At 43.9% G+C, this 25,820-nt stretch overlaps 1 protein-coding gene across 6 annotated transcripts in view; it reads right to left on the bottom strand.

The window, feature by feature from the left end:
• The window catches only part of hivep3b (HIVEP zinc finger 3b), a 38,585-nt gene extending 14,904 nt beyond the window's left edge, over nucleotides 1-23,681 (bottom strand). For 2 of the 6 annotated variants that reach the window (XM_005456705.4, XM_025911407.1), the window contains exon 1: nucleotides 23,395-23,681. The gene's annotated coding sequence lies outside the window, so the exon portion shown is untranslated. Of the gene's footprint in view, nucleotides 1-5,073; nucleotides 5,132-10,276; nucleotides 10,448-22,107; nucleotides 22,345-23,394 lie in introns of those variants that run through there. The other 4 variants (XM_005456706.4, XM_005456704.4, XM_005456702.4 and 1 more) reach the window with 4 other exon arrangements.
• Nucleotides 23,682-25,820: the final 2,139 nt, after the last annotated feature.

Here is a 25,820-nt window from a genome sequence, read left to right as displayed (position 1 = left end):
CCCTGTGAGGAAGACTTGGTGTGCTTTTAAAAACCAAAAGAGTTACACCAATAAAGGGGAAGGTCAAAATCATTAGTGTCTTATTAGCAAATGTCATATTAAAATATACTTCCACATATCATATCTTGAGAAATTGGGCTACCTTTCTTGCTACTGAATGGGGTAAGTGTTGTCATGACGACACTGACAAGGTAAGTGCATCAATAAGTTATTGCTCTCATCTGTCCTCACTTAAACTCTTATTAAGATAGTGGGTACTGCAAATCTATATTAAAACGCAAGGTCAAGCTGTTCTACACGAGAATCTGAACATGCGCTCATCTGATGTATGCACACAACCCCAAGGTGTGTGCACAGCTCTTGATTTCCTTAGACTGTGACAAATTATAAATTAAGACTTCTACTCCAAACAGTGGAATCACAATCATATCTAACTGATGGCTTGCATACTCGGCAGGAGTCTGAGGAGCTCGGGGCCAGAAAGTCAACATCCAAACTACAGGCACCAGCAAAGGAGACCGCAGTGTCAGGGCAAAGAGTCAAAACAAATGTTCGAAATATAGTCCATGCATATCTGATCTGGCACCGAAGCTCAAGGGTGTAAATGAAGGGGGCTGTTTTCTAGTGGAGAAGAACTTGACAGCAGCTGGGTGTCAGTGTTAGCCTCTCGCACTACACTGCCACCAGGGTGCAGTGTTTATGAGTAGTGTCTTTGCACAGAGTCTACAGTGACACGGTCCTGTAAGACCTTTCGTCTGCTCTTTCACACTTACACTTTCACACTTACACTACTAAAAAGCTGTGTTTATGAGGAGCCAAGTATAGCTCATCAGAGAGTCAGAGATGAGGCTATGATGAAATTTCATATTTTATCAAGATGTATGTACTGCAATATTTCCCCACTTACTGCCAAGCCTGCACTCCATCTCAACTCAAGACATTGGATTCTTGTACCAATGCCAATCAAAACACACTGTGAGAATGGATTGAGCCAATCATAACATTATTGCTGAGCAGCCGTGCCCAACTGTTTACAGTCCCAGCACAGTCGCGTCCAGAGTATCATTCACCATCTAAGACGCTGATAGTACTTACAACTCCCTGTGTCGGAATCTGCGCTTCAGTGCTCATTGAAGGAGAACGCCACGTGTGTTCACTTCACAGCTGCAGACCTCTGCAACAGTGCAGACAGCATGCACCTAATGTGCCGCACAGATACCGACTGAAAGGGGGTGAAAATGTACCTATTTCCTATTATACATGCATATAAAGTACTAGGAAGGAGAGAGCTGAGGAATGAGGAAGAGAGAAAAGACTGAATCAGTGATCCAGTGGCTGAATAAACAGACCCTGCAGAAGACTGCAGCTTAAGGTGCCAGGGGTGGCAAGGCAGCAATGACAGCTCTTTATAACGAGCTACGCTTTTACTCTCTCCATATGTCTAGAAAAACACAGCACAGTCAGCCTTCATTAGAGCCAGTTTAAAGTGGAATAAAAAGAAAGTGAATCACTCTTCCTCCTGGAAAAAAAAGCTCGCCAGATTCTCAGCTCCATTTCCACGTTTCCACACATCTGCTAAGGGCCCATCATCTATCTGTACAGTGTGTTTCTCTAAGCAGACTAGTGCTTTGATTACAGCAGACTTTCACCATCAACACTCAGCAATTACACGACATAACAAACCAAAACAGCATTAAAATTCTCCATCTTCACTTTTCTGGCTTCCATATTCTCAGCTTTACGCGAGGACTTTGTCTAGGGTTCAGCTATAGCTTTTCTGTGTTAAGGCATGGGGACACAACACTCCCCAGGCATAAATTAAGATGAGTTAGATTGTGAGGAAATGAAGAGTTGACAGACTGAAGGGTAAATACCGACACACTTAAGAAAAGAAAAGAAAAATGACAAATACAGTGGGTTAAAGAAAAGAGAGAAAGAAAAGGATAAGGAAAATGTAGCCAGACAGACAGTTAAAAGAAAGTGTGTAGAAGGACGATTCTGTGCACTGAGCATGAGAAAAGCAGACAAATAGCCTCCCTTAACCCTGTCGTAATAAATGTCTCTCTTCATGTAGTTGGCTATCAGGGTGTAGTTTTAATGATCCCAAGCATAGCTGTTGATGCAGCCCTTAAACAGGGCAATTAGAAGGCTTTAAGGTTGGGAAGAGCACTGCTTACATTATTCATGGCAGTCTAGACTGCCAGGTTTGAATGGGGAAGCACACAGTCAAGGCCTTCCCAGGAAGACGAGGGAAAGGAATGCAAAAGTCTAGGCTACATTAAACCCTAACACACAAACACAGACGCACAGACTCTTCCGCTTATAGAGTACATACAGTGAACAGCACTACCCTCCTCACAGCAATACCTTATAATACTCAGTAGCCCCAAATCCACTCTGACAGATCTGAACGACCAATCAGCCGCAGCGCCCCGAGGTGACCTACCACCGTCAACCGATCCTCCTGCAGTTTGATGAGGGGTTTTCCTTCCTCATAATCCTAATACATACACTAGTGTACTTAACAACAAAAAAAAAAAAAAATCACATTAAGACCTTGAATCATACTGATGAGGGTGAAGCAAGGTCGTTCTTTGCTCTATTTCTAGACTGAGGTGCAAGCAGGAAGTCGCCAGCGCAGCTGTCATACAGTGTTATATTCTTTTTATCAGTGATGTCAGATCAAACCCCACCCCCTGATAAAAAAAAAAAAAAATTTCATCTGTCCTGAACCATTGTAGCAGCCTCATGGTGCATTCAGAGATTTGTGGCGTGGACTAGTTTTTTATATCTGCTCCAAAAATGCGATAACCAGCCAGCTCAAAAAGACGAGAGGGCAGAATGAGTGAGCAACGAGTGCAGAGTGTGTGCGTGCGCATGTGTGTACATGCAAAAGGGGCTTTGTCAGCAGAAACAGACGTTGCTGCAGGTACCCAAGGGAGCCCTGACACACGGAAGAGCTCACACTCCATCTCTTTCACACACACACACACCCCCACGTGCTGTCACACACCGTCACACCCTGTCTCCACTCATCATCTCTGCCCAGCAGTTATACTTCTAAAACTGTAAAACCCTCACCAGAAAATGCATGTACTTAGCTGTGGTTATACATTGCAGCTTTACCTTTTTTTTTAATCTATATTTAAGTAAATGCTAAAATTCCAGAGAAAAACATTATTGTCTTTCAAATAACAGTAAATATCTGCAAAATAATATGTTTGTCCTTTAATTACTTTATTTTTCCTGCACTAGTTTCGATTAACATGTACAACAACGCAACTAACTTTCATTCTGACTTTCAGCATATCCGTTACTTAGCTCAATAGCCACCACAGGAGCTTTGTCAAAAGTTCAAACTTGACCCACGGGGAGCGTTTTGTGTTCCTTCGTCATATCCTCATCGAGACTCTGACGTATTCATGTAGCTGGTTATGACGGATAAGATTAATATATAGGAATACTTTGCACTCTGATAACTAATAAACCTTTTTACGTGCTGTCTATAAAAAAATCTGCTGTCATACCCTTCAAACACACAAACACACAGATCTCACCCCATCCCATTCTTTCTTACTGGCAGCAGCCTGGTGCAGGTTCCCATGGAAACCAGCCTACTCTGAGCAATGGCAGATGGAGAGGGAGCTGGAGGTCTAAATTTATCTCCCAGCATCCTCTCTGACTACAGACGCACACTGGCAGCAGGAAGTGAGGAGAGGTACTGCTTGGCCTGTGCACGCACTGACAAGTTGGCATGACCCTTGACATCTAACTCCACCCCCCACCCCTGACCCACCTCTTTTTAGTGACAGCTTGAACTAATAATTGATCATTTTCAGCATTCGCAGAAGTTTTACTGCATTCCCAAAATTGTAAGGTAACTGGAAAACGAGAAAAGTCCTAATACTCCTGCCATCATCACCAAAAACTGTCGGTCAAACTTGGACCCAAAATGCTACAATAACCTGAACCGCAGAAACGTAGGCAGGAATAGTTCGATTTGACAGACAGGAGGGAAAGAAAAAAACCCACGGATGCTGAAAATCACACTCGCCAAGGGATATCAGCGCTGTCAGCCGCGTGCTAAGGAGAACGCTGTCTGACAAAACACCACATACCAGAGTCCTCACTCACTCACTCACTCTCTCCCTCGCTGAGCTCTTTGCGGGACGTGCTGGGATCGCCGTACCTCTGGGTGTAGAGAAGGATTTCGCAGGGCTTCAATGAGACTGGCAGTTCACAAACTGTCGCCGTGTTCATTTTGATTAAACACAAGCCAGTGAACTGCAGGTCAATACCGGTCTTTAAATCAAACAAGGGAGAGCTCAGCTGGGTAATGCACACCTCCGTGTTTGAATTACATCTCTGGCAGCAAAAAATCTGCCGCTCTGGTCACAAAAATCAACCACAACAATTAACTGACTACAACTTGGGCTTAATTGCAGGCTGCCAGGTTTTCATTGTTTTATTTATGGCTGACACCTTCTCAGATTTAAATAATCTCTTTCTTTTGTAGCGATTCAGTTTTAATTATAACCCAGAATTTGACTCAGAAGTCTTTACCTCTGATTGGCGACAACCTACACTTACATCCACTTTCCCACAAAATTTCCTCAGAGACTCGGATGGTGAGGGAGACTCTGACATTAACTAAATCTGTAACTTGCATCGTAATGTCTGCATACTGTAATTTGCTCAGTTTCTTATTAATGTCCTTTACCCACAGAAAAGACTTATTGACAACTACTTGAATCCTTCAACTAAAAAAAAAAGCTCTTCTTCTTCTTGATTGCTCAAAAATAAGAAACCAAACTTTTAAATTTGCAATAAAAAATATTTCAAACACAATAACCAACAATGTGACTCTTAATAACTAACTAGCCTGTTTACTGTGGCTAACAAGTACACTAAAGTAATGATGAGGGAAAGAGAAGGTGAAACGAGGAAGATTAAATGGATTAGATGGATCAAAATAAGAGAGGAAGGCTGGAAGAAAAAGACAAGGTGAGTGGGGTGCATATAGAGAAAGAGAGAGAGCGTGAAAGGGAAAGAAACAGACAGAGTTTAGATTACCTGACAGAGCAGTCTGGTCTTCCCCCTTAGAGACGCTTCACAGGCACTGTGAGACAAGCTGGGAGAGCCAGAGAGTGAGAGCGGATATGACTGTTTGAGTGGGTGTATTGCAGTGAGAGACGGCGAGAGAGAGGGGGAGAGAGGGAGAGAGAGAGAGAGAGAGGCTTGGGGTGAAGCAAAAAAAAGGAGAGATGGAGAACGAGGGAGCGAGAAAGACACTAAATGAATGTTTCCACTGTACAAATGCAAAGGGAGGAGGAAAAAGATGTGGCGAGAAAAAACTAAAGGCGACTCACACTCACAGAGCATCTGAAAAAAAACCCACCTCATTGCAGTAACATCATTAATTGCCACATTTCTTAGTGCCAACAGAACCGTCACAGTGAAACCAAACCCCTCCGGCTTACACGATCAGGACAGGATCGTCTGCTGCTGTTGCTTTAACTCGTCACATTGCGCGGCTGTGGCACACCGCCGACAGACAGGATTACAAACAGGTCTTGCACGGGGTTTTCCCCTGCAACACAGAGCCCTGGAGGCGATTCCTTGCAATTTTCACCTCCTTATCTACAAACTTATCTTATTGTAGTGGCAACTGTGCCACAGCAGAAGCCTTCGTTCCTAAGTGACAAATCTTTTGCTGACATGGACGTGTCTCGTTTACGTAAACCTTCCAGTTCCAGCCAGAGTGCCACTGTGCCGCATCTGTAAATGAATTCCAGAGTGGCATCCATTCAAGCAAGCCCCCGCATTACGCAGAACTCGGGCTAGGCCTATCAGCAGTGCAACACGAGGGAGAGAGGGAGAGAGAGAAACAGAAAGAGAAAGAGAGAATTTAGAATGAACGGAGGTCCTGCTGTTCCACAGAGCTTTGCCTCACTGGCAGAGCACAGGAAGTGTGAGTCACACACTCTAAAATAAACACACTCGCACGGCGTCGAGCCGGCACACAGAACGAGCGGATGGCTGGCCCGCTGATCAGAAGGCAGGCAGAGAGAACATGGATCCATACAGGCCAGCAACACGTGCTGACCTGGTTGGGATTCACAGCCTGGTGACAGGAGGAATCAAAAGGAAAAAGATGATTGTCTCCAGCTCTAATTGCTCTCCATATTTCTTTTTATGCTTTTCTTTTCAACCTTCTCTGCCACACACCATCTTTTTATTCCCCTCTTCACATTTTTTATTTTTTTATTTTTGCTTACTTCACCTCTTCCACATGCACCACGGCTGGATTGTCCACATGTCTCCCCATTCTTCCTCCTCTGGTTCGTGTTTCCTCTCTTGTTTTATTTGGTTGCATTCAATAGGAGTTTTGTTCAGGACTTGGTGATTACCCCTGGCTATGTGCGGCTGACTGCTGTAGGGGGACTGTGCTGGCCTGATGCTGGGCTACTCTCACAGGCTGCTGGCCGAGGCACTGTATTGTGTCTCCCTGAATGTGCTCATTGTCACCATTAACAGCACGCACCTTCTATACTGTACTTCCCTGTGAGGGACCTTCACCCATCCGTCATCCCTTTGTCCTCTGTTCCTAAGACTGAAGACTTCTGACGGGAAGGTGGGGATGGCGGGGGTGGAGGCTGACGCCCGGGAACAAAACTGCCACTATGGCAGTGATTGACAGGGAACTCGCTTTACGCAAACCTAACGATTAGCGAGGCCAGGGAACGAGCAGCAGATAAACAGTTGGATTTGGAGCAAGTAAGAAAGCTAGGATGGCTTAAGGAGTACAGGAGAGATCATATTTTGAAAAGTGAATTAAAATGGGAAATGCAGCAACTGTGAAGGTGGGACATAAAGCTTTCATTATGCTATAATAAATGGTAACCGTATACTACCCACTGGCCCAAAGCAAGCGAGACGTACAGTATGCAAAGCTGCGCTCATTTACAGTAAATGGAAACAAAGGCTCCCCTGTGGTACGGTCACATGAGGCAGCTTCATGTGTACTGCAGACACCTTCATATATAACATAAAGCAGGGACAAGCAACACCTAAAATGCAAACATTGTGCTTTATAAGAAACACTGTGCTGTCTTGAAGCGGCCGCAGACTATAATTTAGACCAAATGAGTGGTTTGCGCATTTACAGACAACCATACAGATGACATATTTTTGGACTTTCACCTCATAAACTGCAGACATAGGCAGTAAAATGGGCAAATACGGTAGTATGTAGAGAGGGTTCTCTCTGTTCCGAGGGCAGATTATTTCAGACGTGTGGTCTTCCAGTAAACTGACCCCTTCTGTCCATAAAGCTGTGGTATTATGATAGAAATAAGAGCCATTTAAAGAGGGGGCGTACCTAGTCTACAAAAGCTGCTGTGGCTCGGTGTTGATCTACCTGTTTGTTTATATTTGGAAGACAAAAAAAAACAAAGAAGATGAGTGTCTTTTGAGAACTGAACCACTAAATCTGGTCATTAGTCAGAAAAATACACTCTGACTATGTCACTGTTTCATGCTCAGCCTCCACTTCAGAATATAAACTTTGTATGACAAGTTTAATCACAGCAATATCTCTGACAGGCCACACGTCAGGTTATACTCCTGACTGTAGGACTCCAATAAACAGTGAGCACTGCTCAGCTGAGGTCAAATGGAGTCATTTTAAAAGGAAAAAGGATTGCTGGACAATCCCTGGCTTAGTGTAAACATGCATCCATTCTCTGAACTGTTTATCCCACTAAGGTGGCAGGGGAGTTAAAGCCTTTCCCAGCTGACGATGGGCCAGGGGTTGGGTACCTCCTGGGCAATGAACACTGGCTCATTATAGAGTAACACAGTCATTCAGGCTTACATCCACGCATATGGCCGATTTAGAATCTTCAATTAACCTGTGTTAAATAATGTTATACATGCTTTGTGATGATAATCTGCTGCCTGCCCTGTTCACTGCTCTGACATTCAGGGCTGCGTGCAGCGACAGTAACCTGCATGCCTTTAAGCTGGAGGGAAGCAAAGGAAACTGTACCTGGAGATATCCACATACAAAGGCTCCAGCAGTTAACATGATACCCAAAGTTTAAAATGCAATGTCCAACATCCATTTCTAAATGTCCATCCATCCATCTCAAACTAAGATGCTGATGCGATATAATTCGGATGTCGAGGACAGGTTGTAGGCACTTTCTGAAAACATGAAATTGCTACATTTTAGCACATTTGGACCACAGTACTATTTTTCAGAAGATGGGCCAATCAAACAGTTTGCATCTCCACTAAGAGTTCAATAGGAGATTTGTGTGCCTTCCACCAGTGGTGGCTGATAATATAACCTGAAGCAGCAAAATAAATGTGTGGTTTAAATCAATAAATATCTGATCGATGAAAAATATCCATAAATCTAAAACAAACTGTCAGCATAACTATTTTGGACATGTTTTTCCCGAGGGTACCCACTTGTTGGCATTCAACAGGATTAAGGAAATAAACTATATTGACAGAAGTGCTGCTCCACCTACATGCTACACCTATAGGAGCATGGAAAGTCACACCATGAAGCTCACTGCACTTGGTTTCTGTTCTGATGTTAATACCAGAGGAGCTCTGGAAGTCAGCAGTTACTGAGATGACAAAGCATTGGTAACATTTACGCCCTCGGTGAACCCCGCTCTGTAATTTTACAGTATCTGTCACTTTGTAGCCGAGTTGCTGCAATTCCTAAATGATTCTCATTGAAAATATACCACAAATTTCACAAGCTGACTTGTTGCAACGGTGGCAAAAGAACAACAAATGCTATATAAATATTGAGAACTCTTGCAGAAATAGCAACTTAAGTCCAAAAAGATCTGTACTTATGTTTTGATTATGTGAAGGCCTTTGACACCATCAGTCATAAACATTTGATTAAGTTATTATTAGCTTTGAACCATGATGGAAAAGACCTCAGAATTATGGAGAAGTTTTACTAGGAACAAAGTCCGGCAATCAGAGGCAATGATGATATTGGAGAATTTGTCAACATCAGAAGAGGTGTACTGCAAGGGTGTGTGGTGTCACCTGGCCTATTTTCTCTGTAAAGTGAGTACATCATGTGCGAGATTGAAGGAAGCCAGGAATTGTGGTCAGTGGTGCCTCATTAATAACCTGAGGTATTCAACATCTAAAGAAAATTATCAGTTTTATGCCACCAATGAACTGAATTGAATCCAGTGAGCTCTTTAGATTGACCCATCCTTTCACAAATGTTTGTAAAGACACACTCAGTGGCAGTGGGACTGAAAACACCTGAATTCAAAGATTAATAGCTGTACTTTTGTCCATATAGTGTAGCAAAGCCAAATTTACAAACCCAAAGCATCAAAAAACCCAAAACCTCCATTGATCTTATAGTGAGCAGTTACAGAAAGGGAACCAAGCGGCCAGCTAATGGAGTTGAACATGCAAGTCTTTTGTTAATGCCGATCGATACATACCCTGAGCAGATGTGATATCTGATCCTGCAGGGCATTCATAGCCATTTTTTCCCCACTTAGCACCTCTGCAATTTATTTTTTAAATAAATAATATAAATATTAAATAATATAATAATGAATCCCTTTCTTGCTGGCTAGTCCTCTCCTAAGAAACAAAAGAAGGTAAACTCCTTGGATATGTTACTTCTCAACTTAGCCACGCACAACACACTCATTATCTTTTTCTTTTCCACGGTGCTGTAGCATCATTAAATGCCAGTGTCTATATATCTGACAAAGTAAGCTTTATATTGTGAGGACAGCTACCAGGAAATTGCGTCCGCATGGCTGCGGAGGGTAGTGATTATGGAAAGTAGCTTAGTGCTGAGCAAAGCCCCTCATTGGTAAGTGTTACCATATATAGAGGCAATATATCATTTGCAATTTCTAGTGTAATGGGTAAACCCGGTTATTATATAGCTACACAGTATTAGTAAAAGTCTTCTGAGATCATTTTGAGTCACACTTCAAAGGCAAAAAGGGTCTTCTGACATGTAACAACTTCACAGCGAGCAAACGCATTGTAGCTGAATGGGGAGTTACTGTAACAGAAGTGAAACAAACGGAGAAAAAAAAAACCAAAACCTGCCTTCGGACAGCTCAGTGCCACACATCTGAATGCATAATTTGCAGCATGCAAATGAAATAAAAGAGTGACAAAGCATTGTGGAGGGACGCAGGGAGGGAGGGAGGGAGGGAGGGGTTAGCTTGAGCAGATAAATATAGAAAGAGGAACTGACATTTTCAAAAGCTGTCCTCCCTGCGCTCACAAGTTTCAGTGATGCGTGGATGTCAAGATCACAGTGCACAGTCTCCCACGCAGCCCACCGTACCCGCCGTTCACACTTGGCTGCTTTATATTTGCTCTCTTAGTCGTGGTGCGAACTGAAAAGTGTTGGCTCGAGGCAAACCTGCGATGAGATGAAGGTGTCTAGTTAATTGAAAGGAAAGGGGACAAAGATGCAGCTCTTGGTACTAAAGCCATGTGACGAGCACGCGAAAAGCATCCACCTTAATCTGTTGGCAGGGTACCTGTATAAAAAGGTTAGAAAGTGCTCAGATTATCCAACAATGAGGGGGGAAATATGCTATAGTCAAAGAGTACCCTGATTGCGTTTATAGATTCCCACATCAAGCGATTTGTTATCTTGTGACAGCGATCCCTTGGTGCGGTTACTTTTGTTTTTGCTGAATTGATCTATTTTTCTCTATGAAGTCACCCAAGTGGATTGCTCCCCAGCGATGGAAAAGCCTGTGCTAGTTCCTCTTTTTGCAGCTGCTGTACTGCATCCTGTGTGAAGCTGCAACAGGTACAACTTAGCGCTGGCTGCTTGGTGCGTGACCCGGCGTCAAGCTTTATCTGCACATCTAAGTAAGCGGTTATTTTGTTAATTCACGCCGCCGTGCTGGAGCTGCTCGTGCTTTTACTGAGGCCTGCGCAAACACAGACACGGGGGAAGAGTCAACAGGTGGACGCTCACCCTGAGTGTGTTCAAACATGACAGTCGGCCTACAGAAAGTATTAACACAGTAAACCTCGGTCCCCACCTTCCTCTTGCTGGGTTGGCAGAAGGGCATTCTTCTGATCAGGGAGTTTACTCAAAGCTAGCCCAGGCCAAGTAATTGCTACCCACAGTGACAAACAACTCCATTCAGTCTAAGTGTCGGTTTACAGTTTACTCTCCCTCCTCCACTGCGAGGCCCTGCTGACCATTCTGCTTGGTGCCACGCTGCATTAGTGGCCTGTCAACATAGCCTCTCCTGACGCATCAACGCCTCGTCAGCCTCCAGACCCGATGCGCTTATATACAAACGCCGTGTGCCATAACCCGTCTGTTTGTGTGTTTATTTCTCTGAAAGTGGAGGTGTGTGTTATGGAGAGAGAAGGAAAGAGTGCGAGACGCAGAATAACAAGACAGAGAAGAACAGAATGTGCAAATGCGTAGGAGAAAGGCAGGGACAGAGAGAGAGAGAAGCTCTCGCATGTGGTCATTTCATGTTTTCGGAAAGTGCCTACAACCTGTCCTCAACGATCTATTTGCCATCTGAGACCAACTTTAAAAGGCTGTCAAATGCGTTTACAATATTCAGCCGCTGTGTCTTGAGACCAATGCCCCCAGTCTGAATGAAACAGTTAGTCAATCACGCACGGAAATCGAGACAAAAAGTCAAACTGCGCGTTTTCTGTGTGGAGTAATGAAATACTGAATCTGCAGAATGTACAGATGCAGAAAAGTGTTATAAGTTTTTACTTTTCCCTTAAGTAATTATGAGTGACAGTGATGAGATTTTTAATTTTCCCAGCTCCGTGAGCAGTAATGCTGCCAGCATTACCCCCCATCCTCAACATCTGAGATCAAATGCCACAAACCACCTTTCCAAAACCTGAAAACTGAATGATGCCCACAAACATCCATCAGTCCAACCAGCTTCAGCGTATCCAATTTAAGGTCCGAGGGAGGGTAAAGTTACCATAGGGCGAGACCTTGGGACAGGTCACCAATCTGTCACACTCCTTGCACACTAGCAAGGTGAAAAACAATTGTCACAATGAATAAATACAGAAATATTTGACCACCATTGCACTGAAAGTAAAGAAATGTATTCAGATTGTATTTAAACCAAACCACAGCATCAAATAAAGCATCTACCTGCCCTGATATGTTTTTATCTCACTATACTGTAAGTTTTCAACTGGAAAGCTTGTCGTTTTTGCTCGAATTTAAATCATATCCAGTCTGATAACACAAGACAGATGGAATATGGATATACTGAAGGTTTAATGAGAACAAACGTGCATAATCATCGTGCTGCTTTCCCTTCGTTCATCTCGTCTTTCCAGCTGAAAACCCTAGAGAGCTAAAGTAACATAGCTTTACTGTACTGTAAACACGTGGTAGGAAGAATTAAGATGTCAAGATGAGTGTGTCAACACTTGCACGCTGCTTAGAAACAAAGTGCCAGCAATGAGCAAACACTTGCACTTGTCTCTCATTCCAATACCAAAACTCGAGTGCTACTTTACGGAGGTAATATGCTATTAACAAGTGTGTGAGAGATCCAGAATTTATGTGTGACGCCTTTGTTTACGCTGTAGGTGAAAAAACTACTGCAAACCAAATGCCCCAGACAGACAGAAATATGTCATTGGCTACGCTCACTCTCGCTGGGATGAACAGTCTAGTTTGGCCATTTGGGATGGCCACACACAGTAACGCAGCGGTATCGCTACAAACACACGCTGCTTCTGTGTGTGAAGCGTCATAATGTGCGTTTACGGTATGTGACACACTCGTTGTAGATGAGCATTATTCTCTCTCCTGACCACCTAAACTGGAGGTAATTGAGCCCAAAGGTCATGTGACCCGCTTTAGGGGTATTAACTGTGCATTTCTCCATTTGTTATCGGCCCGTAAAGATCTGCTCTAAGGGAAACCTGACTCCAAAAGCCAACTCGCCACCTCTTCTCCCTCCTCTCCCTCCATCCCTCCCGTCTCCAGAGTTGCATCCTTCTGCCTGCGAGCCTGATCATTTGAATACAAAGCAGAGAAACAAAGGTGTCCTTAAAATAGAGATGCTGTCTGCAGTGTGCTTTCAAAGAACCACACTGCAGAGAGAGCGAGAAAATAGAGAGAGGATGAGAGGGGGGAAAAAGGGAAAGAACAAGAAGGAGAGAAAGACAGCAAGAACAACAGGCACATGGTGAGCAAATGAGACACTGTATTGATGTAGGATAGGTGGACAGACACATTGATTTCCTGCTAGTTCTTCTCTGGTTATGTACGGCTGATTTGTCATCCAATCCAGGTTGAAGCACGGTCTCTGAACTTGCCCTAAGCCGGGCTTCACAGGTTTCTCTGTCTCAGTATACACACAGCGGATCATTATGTTACCGCTCAGATGTTTTCTGTGAGAATCGAGCGTGATAGAGTGCACGACGAAGCAAAAGTATCAATTCTATCACCAATTAATTAAATGCTATCGTAACAAATTACCTTACTGCAGTTTAACACAGGACCAACAACACCTGAAAACAACACCTTGACAATGCAAGTCACAAAACTCAGACTGGTACATCTCCCTGTTTAAATGTGACACTTCAGTTCCACTGGAGAATTTGGAAGAAACTAGCTGCTTGGCACCATTTGCTTTGCGTACAGTGCACCTTTTAAATAAGTACATAGATACTTAGTGGCATGAACACAGAGGCTTTTCTGACCCTGCAGATTAAATCAAAGTGTTTAGGGACAGAGTTCTATAAATAGCAACCAATCAGAGATCCCCATGGAGTTTCACAGACCAGGTGAAGGAGCAAAGCTCTGTGCACCATAAACTGTAGAGACAGCGATGAGAAATGAATCAAAAAAGGTGGTTAAAATCATCACTGGATGATGGGGAAATCCTGCACGCTCAACAATAATTGGATGGCAGGCTAACTGAGAGGTGAAGCTCAGCGTGATAAGCTGACAGGTGTCTTCCGGACTGAACATGTGGTTAAAGCGGTTTCAGGAAACATGACACCACGCTCATATCTAACCATTGAACATGAGGCTACAGCTTAAAGCCAATCAGCTTAAAAGGGTACAAAGGTCAGAGGGGCTGTTTCAGTTTCAGCACCTCTCACGAAGCTGATGAGGTATCTCCTTAAAACAGTGATTTGTTTAACCTGTTTAAAAATCAGGCAGGTTTTTATTACTGGACAGAGCTGTGACTGACTGTGTGTCTGTATTATACTGTATTATAGTATATGTATTTTACCACAACAAACGACTCTGACTTTAAATATCCACTGAAGGCTCATAAGTGTGTTTCCAAACTGTTGAGCTGCTCTTCTAAGGAAAAGAAAACCTCTAACTGGATGGCTTCCATGTAACAAGTTACATTCTAAGCTTTTATATCATAGTTGGACAGGAGGAGATACCTTTTCATGCACGCCGGACAGATTGTCTGATTTAATTTTCCCCATTCCAGTTCACACTGCTGAACCCGGAGAGCACTTTCAGATGAACCTCTTAGAAAACTCAACAAACTCTAAATTTACAAAACAAATCTGTGCCCTTGATTTGAGGAGGAGCTATTTTTGATATTAGATTTAGATCAACTTTTTTTTTAGTCATCATGCAGCCTTGAAGGTTTACTGCATGGTGTGAAGGTTACTCTTCTAGCTGAATAAAGTATTTACGTATAATGCAGTAAGGCGGTGTTTGCCAGAGTGTCAATATTGTGAGGAGGAGAACATGGAACAAAGATTAAAAGATACCGACTTGATTTTCTGTCTTCTTTTCAGTCTGTAAGTGTTTGCATCCACACTACAAGCTAAACAATCAATAAGTCGCTAAAGTCTGTTCATTTTCTAGAAAGCTGAAAAATAAGGGAAACCCTGATGAAGAGCATGTTTAACTCATTGGTTTTTATGGTCAGCTTCTGCAGATCCAGTCTAGTTTCGACTAAAAGAAAGCACATAAACTGAGTTAGATTAAACGCATTTTTTAAAAAACAAATCAGTTCAATCAAAATGAGGCTTATTTTGGTATAAGCCTGTAACAGATGGACGGAGTTTTCTAAAAGTACAGAAACTTGTTTAGAGACCATGTAAAAAGCTGATGAGCAAGTCATAAGTCTGAACCCACAAAATTCAAACAAATGGCAAGATGTGCCCTCCAGTGAGCAGCTAAACTGAGAGTGAAAATCTAATCTAAAGACAGAAAATCGAATCTGCCGACTCTCAGATAGGATAACTTTCATTACTGTAGCAGTCTGACTCAAAAAAAAACAACCTTCGACTGTGCATACCATTGAAGTTAAACAGTTTCTCTGCAAAAACAGCAAAATCAAGGAGGCTCTGATTGAGAAGATGGAGCGAAAGACAAGTGGACGAGTGACGACTGATTGAAAGTCAGTGAACACTTCCTGTACCGATACCAAAAACACAAACTGATAGATAAAAAAAATGAAAACCAGACAAGTTTGCAGACCTGCCCAGCCTGTGAGTACTTCAACTGTGGTTTAGCATGTGTTGTCAGCTTCAGCATGAATCTTAACTTTCTAAAAAAATTTGAAAAAGATTGGACGGAAGAATTGTACGGTTTCAGTAACAGGGTGTTAAGCAGTTACAGTAGAAAGTTACTGCACTCCCACCCATAGAAGAACCTGCTGCATTTTACAACCTTTGGCTTTAAAATGATAACGTCGCTGTTCGGGCGCGTTTCGATGACACACAGGCAGCAGGCCTTGGCAAATGAGAGGCAGAATACAATGCAGCACACTATTCACCATGAAAAACTGCACTGGGGATAATCTGATAACACTGTAGTTACACAGAAAAGCAATAAACTGTGCATTACATAGATTGATGGGGTAAAACACCGGTACCCTCAACAAAACAAACCGCAGCTCCTGGGTTTTGTGCTTCATGATCAAAAAAAAAGGAAGAAAGAAAGAAGAAAAAGTTGAGGAAAAGAAAAAAACGTTTTCAACTTCTTGGTGAAAACAGCAGTGAACCTATGACACGTGTTTTGCCATGCTCACCATGAACAATAGTTACAACTGTAACCAGTGAAAGGGAGTTTCTATCCTTGCAACACGCACAGCTCGCACTCATAAGACAGTGCACACCATGCACCTAACCATCAAATCCTGCAGAACAATTTCAGTCCGGGTTTACAATCTCAGTGGAGAATGCAGTTCTCCATTCTACACCCTCCAGCCCCCGTCCTCTCTATCCCAAACCCTCACTAGGGTTTCTCCTGATCTCCTTCTTCAGTGTTATTTAGGCACTCCCACAGTAATGGACACTCTACTTAGGGGGCTGCGAGTGGGAATCCAGCCCCTGCAAATCCAGCTCGTGAATATCAGCTTCTCAGATTTGCTGTGAGCATACCACTAAAACCTGGAGGCTGTTGAGAGAGTGCGAAACAGAGACTGGGCCTGGCGAAACAAAGAGAAGAGGACTCTGGACCCTCTGTCTCTCACTTCAACGCATGCTTCCAGCCATGCATCTCAAGCGCTCTCTGTGGAAGCTGGCGTCAGACTGAAATATGGCATGAATCCAACTGAGCCAGAGGACCCCTGTGACGGTGTAAGACTGCTTTAATGACCCAACTTTTCCTTTAACTCTGGCCTCTTTCCTGGCTGGGAAACCTGTCATTAAGCTGACATAGAAGGCACGGGGCGGAGGAGGTGGGGGTCCTCAGAGGAAAAGGGCACTGCCATTAAGCATATTAGAGTTGCAGAATGTTGATGAGAAAAAAAAACAGCGTTTGCAGTGACTAAGCTGGGGCTGCTTCCTAGCACTGTGCTGACAGAGCAAAGCTGGGAGAAAAAAAAGGGAGGAGGTGGGGGACTACCTGGGTGCAAACATTGGGACTGCTGACTGTTTGAGGTTGTTGAGGACAGCAGGATTATGTAATAAAAACCACTGTAACATCTCAGACTTAGGAAGAGCTTCCTACAGCAATCTCTGTCTTTTCCCTCCAAAAATAAACGCTCTCATGTCTCCCGCAGTCGTCTGCTTTTGTTATGGTGGCAAATCCTTAATTATGACTTGACTTATAACACCCAGTTAATTTAATTTCACCGCTGCGTGCCACTAGCTGAATAGTACTGCAAATCCTTTAAAAGGGGTGAATGAGGAATGGATGGATAGATTTATTTTGCAGGATTTTCAGCCTCCACAGTTTGCCCTGTTTTTTGGGAGGGGTCTCCTCCCAACTTTACCCACATCTCATTCATCGTTGCTCCCGGGAAAGCCGAGACTTTTAGCATCCAGTTGTGGATAAACATTTTTTTCATTTTCTATCATCTGTTTATTTTCCCAATTATGCTGGGTGAGTCTGTGTCAGCAGCTCTGGGGTTTTGCACTGGCAGGAGGCGGGAGAGAGGGAAGGGAGGATCCTCTCCCGGGGTGAGGAAGTTTCTAGAGGAAGCATGGTACAGACAGTGGGGTGTGTGTGTGTGTGTGACAAATACCTCGTGGTCATTGTGATAAGTGCAGAAAGAAATATTTATGCAATTGTGTAACAAAAAAAGAGCCAAAATATAAAAGACACAGTTTTCTTCCTTCTTTCCACACCTCCCCTAACAATGGGGTTCATGCTTTGACTGCTGATCCACTCAGAGTGTGTCACAAATGTGTCATGAGATTACTTCACTAAGGCCACAGCGTGTTGTGGACATCCTTCACATACTTCCAGGCCTTCTGGTTAATTCTGAGGCTGACGGATAAACTCGTCTCAGTAAGGATTTATGAGGCTTTTCACACAGACAACTAAAAAAAGCAAATGTGGTTTTGTTTCTGAGACCTGAAATTTAAAATTTAAACTTAAAAAAAACCAAACAAACAAGAAACTAAAACATTATTTCAGGCTAAGAAGACAAACAGATTTCTGTCATAGCCCAAGGTTTTGAGGGCCAAACTGCACCCATCTGCTTCTAAAATGAGGCAACAAAATGCAAGCAGTTAGACAATCAGAGTGTCAGCAAGCCCACTGTTTAGCTCCCACTTCATTCAGAGGCCAAGCCAGAAAGTGAAGCACACCTATAATAACGCTAATTCCTCAATAAACAGGAAAACACGGGTCTGTGGACTGGTGGAATTTTACAAACGACAGCCAAAGTGATAATTTTTCTGTTTGCCTGTGGAAAACATGGGGTTGTTGATCACGTGGAGCTATTTTAAAAGCTTAGCTCGACTTAGGTTGACTATTAAAAACAGTGACTCAAAGCTGTGCTACAAAAACAAGAGTTTTGTTTTCACATTTTTTGGATTTAGTTCATTGCCACAAGTTTGCTGAATTATCCAGGTGAAAAAAAAAAAGTTCCTCTGAATCAGTTCCTGGACATATTTAACAAAATAACCTATAATCTTTGCAAATTTTAGACCTTCCCTAAATAAATCAAACCTGTTCGACAAAATCAAACCAGGAAGATTTTTCCCCCTCTATCTCCTGCAATTATTGCAAGCAAGGAAAGACCTTTTGCTTTGGAACGGCACCAATGTAGCGTGAAGAGATACATCTGACAGTGTTAGACTGGAAAATGACAGGCACTTTGATTTTATTGAAGTACAGCAGTCGGTCTGTCTTCTGTCTAGGCCGAGCTAGGAAAGTTGTCTGTAGGAATGCTCATGCAAATATTGACCTTCAATTAGGTGAAACAGACACCCTCGCTTAGGGGCTGCAATATGGAGACATCAGCAAAAACATCGTACGGGCAAACACGTACAGAATATATCTAAGCGTGCAGAGTGTATGTAAACACATCGTGTGTCAATACGCCTCCTTTTAATGCCAATGTACTGACAACTGCAAAATCTGAAGACTTATAAAGGTAGTTTTAACCTCAAACAGGATGTCAACAAAGCATCTGCAGCATCACAAAACCACAAAAAACACGAGCTATTTGGTGCTAACACAGAACAAACACAGACCAGAATGTGGGGAGTTTCATGACCTTTAATGTATAAAGAGAGAAAGACCTTCCCAACTGATACCAGTTGACCACACTCTTGCATAATTAACAGCATCTAAAGTGAGGTGTTCTTTACATGACCTTACCTGACAACGTGAGGGCATAGCTTGCCTCGAAAGACAGTGGGAAATAGCAAATACATGCACGTGTGCAGCCCACAGCCCACATGTGCAAACGCATTTTTCGGTTTAATTATATTGTTAATACAGCATTGTATTCACCGGTTCGACCGATATATTGGATCGCACTGCAGGGCATGGCAAATATATATAAAGAAATAAATAAATAAGGGCATGCCCCGGAGTTCCCCGTAAGCCAACACAGCTCACATCATGTAAGGCACAGCAAGTAAGAAAGAACGGCACACTCTCCCTCCCTCCCCGCTTCAGTGACAGTGACAAGGCTGGGGAGGATTGTGCTGGAGCATCGCCTGCTGTCTTGATTTGCTCGGCAGATCCACGGCAGGGTTGGAAGGATTCTCCCCTCCCAAAGCCCTCTTACCCTCCTGTGGAGCAGAAATCCCCTCCAATCCTCACTTACTGCTCCTGCAGGAGTGCCTTACTAACTGAGACAAAGGACTCCATTAGAGGAGAGGAGAGAAATCAGCTCTAAAGAGAGGATGGAAAGCTAGTATGAGGACATGCACACACACCTATAAATATATATATATAACTATATAAGTGTTCAGCACTGTGTCTGCATCGCCTGCATAGTTTACACACTCTCATGGGACTGATATAAGATAAGACAGATTGAGAGCCTGCATCTGAGGACACGGCAATAGGATTTCAGAGGAGTTAAAGCAGAGGTAAACACTAGTTATCTTTGCAGGTGTCAGTTAATGAACACAGATTAGTGCGGTGAACAGGCATCATCTGGAGATTGCAATCTGTGCAGATGCATTGCACGCTGAGGGGTGTGGTCAGAGTGGTGTCTTGGGAGTCGCGAGTGAAAGCGAGAGATTTGGAAAGTGGTAGAGATATCTGGTAGTGAAATATAATAACTTGCCTGCACCATCGATCAATACGCACACTGGGTGCGTTCTCTTTCTTTCAAGGCAACAGATGGAAAAAAAGAACCCAAACTGGAGGATTATATGCCTGACCTCCAAAAGGTGCGATTTAATTCTTTCACATAACTGCTAACTCAAAAGCTGAAACTTTACCGTGCGTGTTATCACTTTTGCTTTTGTGTTTTTACAAGCAGTGATCAGCCTCACCCCCAGTATTACACCAAGCTCAGTAGTGATATCCTGGCGGAGCCCCCTTTCAGACATACCTGTGGTGTGGAGCACAGAGGCTTACAATCATACTACAACAATAAGTATTGCACAATGCCGGCTGCTGCAGACAGCGAACCCCATGCACAAAAATGCCCTCCGTGTTGATATAAGGATAGAACACACAGATTGTTGCATATCCTAAAGAAGACAACAGAAAATACAAATCTGGTGAGAATGGCAATTTATTGGGTCTAGAGAAAAGTTGGGAGTTAGGATGTAATCAACTTGTCGCCTATTTTCGAAGGATTGTCATTACGTGCAGCAAACCCCTCGACATTCCACTTGGCTACCAGTGGTGCTCGAGTGGGTAATGATTAACGCTTACGGAGGGAGTGTTCAAGCGAGTAACCACTTTGTTGCGCTTTCTCTTCCTGCAAGAACCTTCGCTGCCTGCACGGACATCACCGTCCAAGATTATCATTGCATAACCTGGATGAGCACACGTGGGAGTGGGCCAGGTGGCCGCACTAACACACATATGGCACAGACTCTGGTCCCTGCCTGGCAAACACAAAGAAACTCTATCTCCATTTGAAGGGGCCAGCCAATACACAGGTCCGGGTAGGAGGCTGAGGCCAGACACTGATAAACAACTGTAACCCCAGCAAACAAGCACACACACACACACTGATCTAAATGACACCAAAGCAGAGTCATCCACTACACAGAAGGCCACAAGCTAGATAAGTGAAGAAAATACTTTTTAATATTCAGAATGCATTAGTGTTACTGACTGCCTGCAAAAGGATTATTGGGCTACTGGGGCATTTGTGAAGTTGCCAGATTGGCACTCCTGGCCTCCATTTTACTCGGTGTGCATTCGTGCAATTTGTGTATCCAAGACTTGTTCCTGGTTTACTGTTTACTGCCTCTGAGCGCTACAGTGCTTCTATTCTCCTCCTGTGCCTCGGAGGAACAGGATTAGTGACCAGCCACAGAGAGATGAAAGATGTGCCCTCTTACCACACATCTTTAACATGTGTTCATTTTTTTTCATGAAGATCCCAATAAAATCCCTCCTTAACATTCTCTCGAAGAAAACAAGACTTAAACCTGCTCGCACACACCAGCAGCACCAGAGCCAACGCTCGGTTTGAATTTCTGTAGAAAGGTGTGACACTATCCGTGAAACATTTCACGTTAAAGGTTCAGTCTAAACTGCCGAGCTCGCTTTGAAAAAACCACACATGCTCCCTGACCTTCCTGCGCCGGTGGTACAGTGCTTATCAGACCTTGCTGTCTGCAGGGGATGCATCTGAAGGTCTGAGCAGGAACTTGACAAGACCCCTCGCTGCCAATGGCATTTCATGCAGTAAATCAACACGTCGCCAGCTGCAAGGTTGAGTGAGAGTGCGAGAGCTGGAGAGGGTATGCCAGGTGACTGTGGGTGCACGTGAAAGTAGGGAAATGGGGTATAAGCTGTTATTAATTGACCAGAACTGGCCTGTTTTCTCAAGTGGTACTTGTGCCAGTGGGAGAGATACCAAGACACAGAGCAGAGTCGAAGTTCTTTAGTAATCAGTGTTACTCCTGACACTTATATTTGCTCTTATTGTGCCTGAGCAAACTTATTGCTCAAGTCTTCAGCTACGACACTGAATATTTTTTATATAGTAAACTGGCATTGCTAATCCGTTGACTTGTGTATATATATACATACACACACACACACACACACATATATATATGTATATATATAAACAGGTTCTGCAAGACCTTCATTTCCAACTTTAAGACGTAGTAATTATCCGTAACAAGCTGCCTTCTAACGTTTCAGCCAAGTTTTGACTGTTGTGAAAACATCAAAGCCTTGAATCTCACCTTTTATCCCCGTCCATGTCAAAACTGTTAATGGCAGTAATCTCTGACAGCAGGTATTTTGTCCAACGACCAAATGCTCCACGATGCGAACAGTCTTGGAAATCTGCAAGGAAATGGAGCAGCGCTCTCCTCGGGTGCCTGCTGAGCTAGCGCCTTCCTTCAGCCAGCAACACCACAAACTGGTCTTGATCCAGGCCAGAGTGGAGCACCGTAAGGCCGCCACTTTCTGCCGATTCACTAAGAAATAATTGCATATTGGTCTTCCTCCATTTTCACCCCACCCCACCTTTACAACTATGGTCTGACACCTTACTGTATCTTTGTCCTGGGACTTAAAAGAGTACAGCTGGCAGACGTCGCCAAGGACGCTGCAGCATAAAGGCCGCTGTGTTTGTTTGCTTTTCAAATGCTTGCACTGATGAGGTACTGAACCTCATCTCCTATGTAAAACAAAACAAAACAAAACAAAAACTTGACAGCATCAGCTGGCTGTGGTCTTCATCTACACAGAGCAACAGATTTCAAGTGCTATCCATATCTCACTTCCTGTAAAAGTAACATGAGAGGTGCAAAACCATGACTTTGCCTTATGCCAACTTCTGATTTTACATAGATAGACAGAGGTACACTAAAACTCAATGACACAACTTCAAGTAGATGAAAAGACCACCAAAAAAACCCGTTTTGTTAACTGAGCCCATCTATCATATAAAAGCAGATCAACAGAGTACAAAAGCATGATGTCATCGCCCAAAAATCTGGCAAGTGTAGGTGTAGCCCATCACAAATAACTTCACAGGCCTGATCGTGAATCGCGTGTTTATGCGTAGCGTGCGTGTGCTAGCCCCCCACCACCACCACCACCACTCTTGCTGTCCTCAGCCGGTTAGCTATTGAGGACAGCCGGGGTGAATGAAGGTGCATGATGAAGCATATGCTGTCAGCTGTATATGTGCAGCGCCCCCGTCTCTACTTCAGCGTACAGTACTTTGCCCCCCCAAAAAAAAGAAAAGAGAAAAAAAGAACAACCTCGCTCTTCTGCTCGGGTCCGCTACATGCAACACATCTTTAATCATTTATCACCAAAACGCGTCGCTCAACTTCATGTCACACTCACGCTTTTTAAAATAAATAAACACCAAAAATAAAATAAAATACGGCCGGGATCAGCTGTCAACTTCACCCCGTGTACCCCTCCTCTCTCTGTCTCTCTCTCGCTTTCTTTCTGACGAAAACCACAAGCCAAATGAAAGTAAGTAATAAACAGCCGACACGGTTCATATTTACCAGCTTGCTACAGTGCTGGCGCTGCAGCCATTTATCCCGTTGCGAAGGGGCCAGAAGTCCGCATTTCCTGGATTGTGATGCGCCGGGATCAGCTGCTGTGCGCCCGGGTTTCTGTGCAGGGAGGACCGGAGGGGCTGGTTGTGCTTCCCACTGTTGTGTCAGACCGGACAGCGATGCCACGTTCAGCTGATCGCCACAAAAAAACAACATCTCGCCCTACGCAAGACACACTCCGCGGTTCCGCACCACCCCGCGCGGTAGGTCCGGTGGGCACCGCCCTCTCGTCAGCCTCCACCAGTGAGCTGGCGCGCCGAGCCCCGCCTTATGAATAATCATGAGCTGTAGAAGGACGCCATTGGTTGAGAGGAGCGGTTCCTGGTTAATGCTGTTAATTCTAATTAGCTAGACAAGCTCGCGCAGTGAGAGTGAGAGTTCTGGAGTCAAACTGAGCCGTTTATCCACTTTATTTTCCTCCGTGGACCTACACCATCACCGCACACCTCCATCCTGTGCCACAACAGTCTACTTGAACGAGTGATGACATCACACAAAAGATCTTAACAATGAAACCATAAATGAATTAACTTCCTCTGTTCGAGGGTGGTGTGCCATTCTGCAGTTACCAAGTAAACGATACCAAGTAAATACAGGCCCAATGTAACGATATCCTTAAGGATACTTTTAACCAATAAAGAGAGATTATGTAACGAACTGTGTTATGTTTTATGAGATGAATGATCATCAGTTAGCCAAAGCTGAACCCATTTTAATGGCCAATTGATTATTGATTTTTACTTTTCACAATAATTGGTTAATATAACATTATAACAGACCTGGTAAGTAAATATGGCTGGCTTTTTCATACTGAGATATAATATTTCTTTAAAAACAATACACACACACATATAACACAAGTCATATTCAAAGTACAGTATAAAAACAAAGTATTAAGCCTATCCTGCTATCGTGCTAATATCGTTCCAATACCAATACCAGTATAGGGATGAACACTATCGATACTTGGATCGATCTGCCCACTTCTAGTTTGCAGTTTTTGGCAGACACCCGGCTGCTCTGGGTGCTGATCTGTTCACCATGGCTCTCTGACCTTCTCCTGTTTGAGGGTCCATAAGTAGGGGACTTTTGGGAGGTAGATGCAAAAGGTCAATGAGAAAGGCATTCCTGGAGATCAAATGGTAATCAAAGGCCAGTGGACATCAGAGTGCACGAGTTGTGGTAACTGGCAGCCGGAGCTTATCTCTTCACCTGACTCACCCATCGTCACTGCCAAGGCATCCAGCAACAGAATTGCACATGTCCTGATGTTTCACTGGAGAATGCACTTGTGAGCGTACAGTTAGTCCTGCTCTTTTGTGTCTCATATTTTCTGAGCTGTCTGTGCATCTGCATCCAGCACGCAAACTCTTTGTTCTCGTGATTGAGAACAGCTCTGCAGCGGAGAGGGGAAAAGGGAAGGAAAGGAAAAGTGCGAGGGAGGTTGGGAGGGAGGGGTGGATGCGAGGAGAGGTGTAGAAAGGAGAGGATGGGAGAGCAAAGAAAAACGGTGTTAGGAAGTGAGAGACGGAGGAAGAGACAGTGAAAGGAGCGGGGACATGCTGTGGTGTGAGCGCTCCGGAGTGCTACAATATGACTCTGACGAGCTTATGTAACCAGACCGGCCTGGCATTTGGCTCACAGCAGACGCCGGCTGCACTAACTATTATATAACTGCATTAGCTGCTCCTCTGAGCTGAGGGAGAGCATGCGCACACACTCAGACTTGTAGACTTCCAGCTTAGAGCAGAGGGACTGCTTTGCACTGTAGCCTGTGCTGTGCGAGCGCGAGAATGTGGAAATACAGAGGAAGTTCATCAGTTCAACAGGAACGAGCAGAGCTGTTAGTGGACCCATACATACTTAGTGGAGAGAAACTGCACAGCGCAGTCTGTCGGGCATCAGCATCTTCCCATCATCCCGCAACAAGTTTCCAATCCCGAAAAGCCTAATTGGGGCTTAATGTTGGGTAAATGTTTCCAGCACTCGTGCAGTATGCCAGCAGGGTCCAAACTCAATTAGCTCCCCTGCATGCAGTGCATAATTTAATGGGTCTGGATTCCACTCTTAAAACCCAATTACACCTCAGACAGGCATTTCCAGTCATTCCGTCAAAGAGGTGGTCAGGGATGCACAACCCCTCACAAAAACGGTACCTATCTAAATCAGCATCAAGAGAAGTCGATACCGCTCACTGTTCAATATTTGCAATATGAAAGTGCGAAACAAAACTGAAATAGTCTCATGCTTTAGTGTGGAGGCGGAACTCGTTCTTGACTAAAATGCGGCCAAACACTGACATTTGCAAGCCGAGATTAAGGTCAGGGCTAACACTGCAAGTGATAACCATTGTCTGAATCAATCTAAAATTA

This window comes from Oreochromis niloticus, linkage group LG11, assembly GCF_001858045.2.
Source record: "Oreochromis niloticus isolate F11D_XX linkage group LG11, O_niloticus_UMD_NMBU, whole genome shotgun sequence".
Lineage (NCBI taxonomy): Eukaryota > Metazoa > Chordata > Actinopteri > Cichliformes > Cichlidae > Oreochromis > Oreochromis niloticus.
The sequence above is the reverse complement of the archived record's forward strand: the minus strand, read 5'-3'. Positions and strand labels throughout refer to the sequence as shown.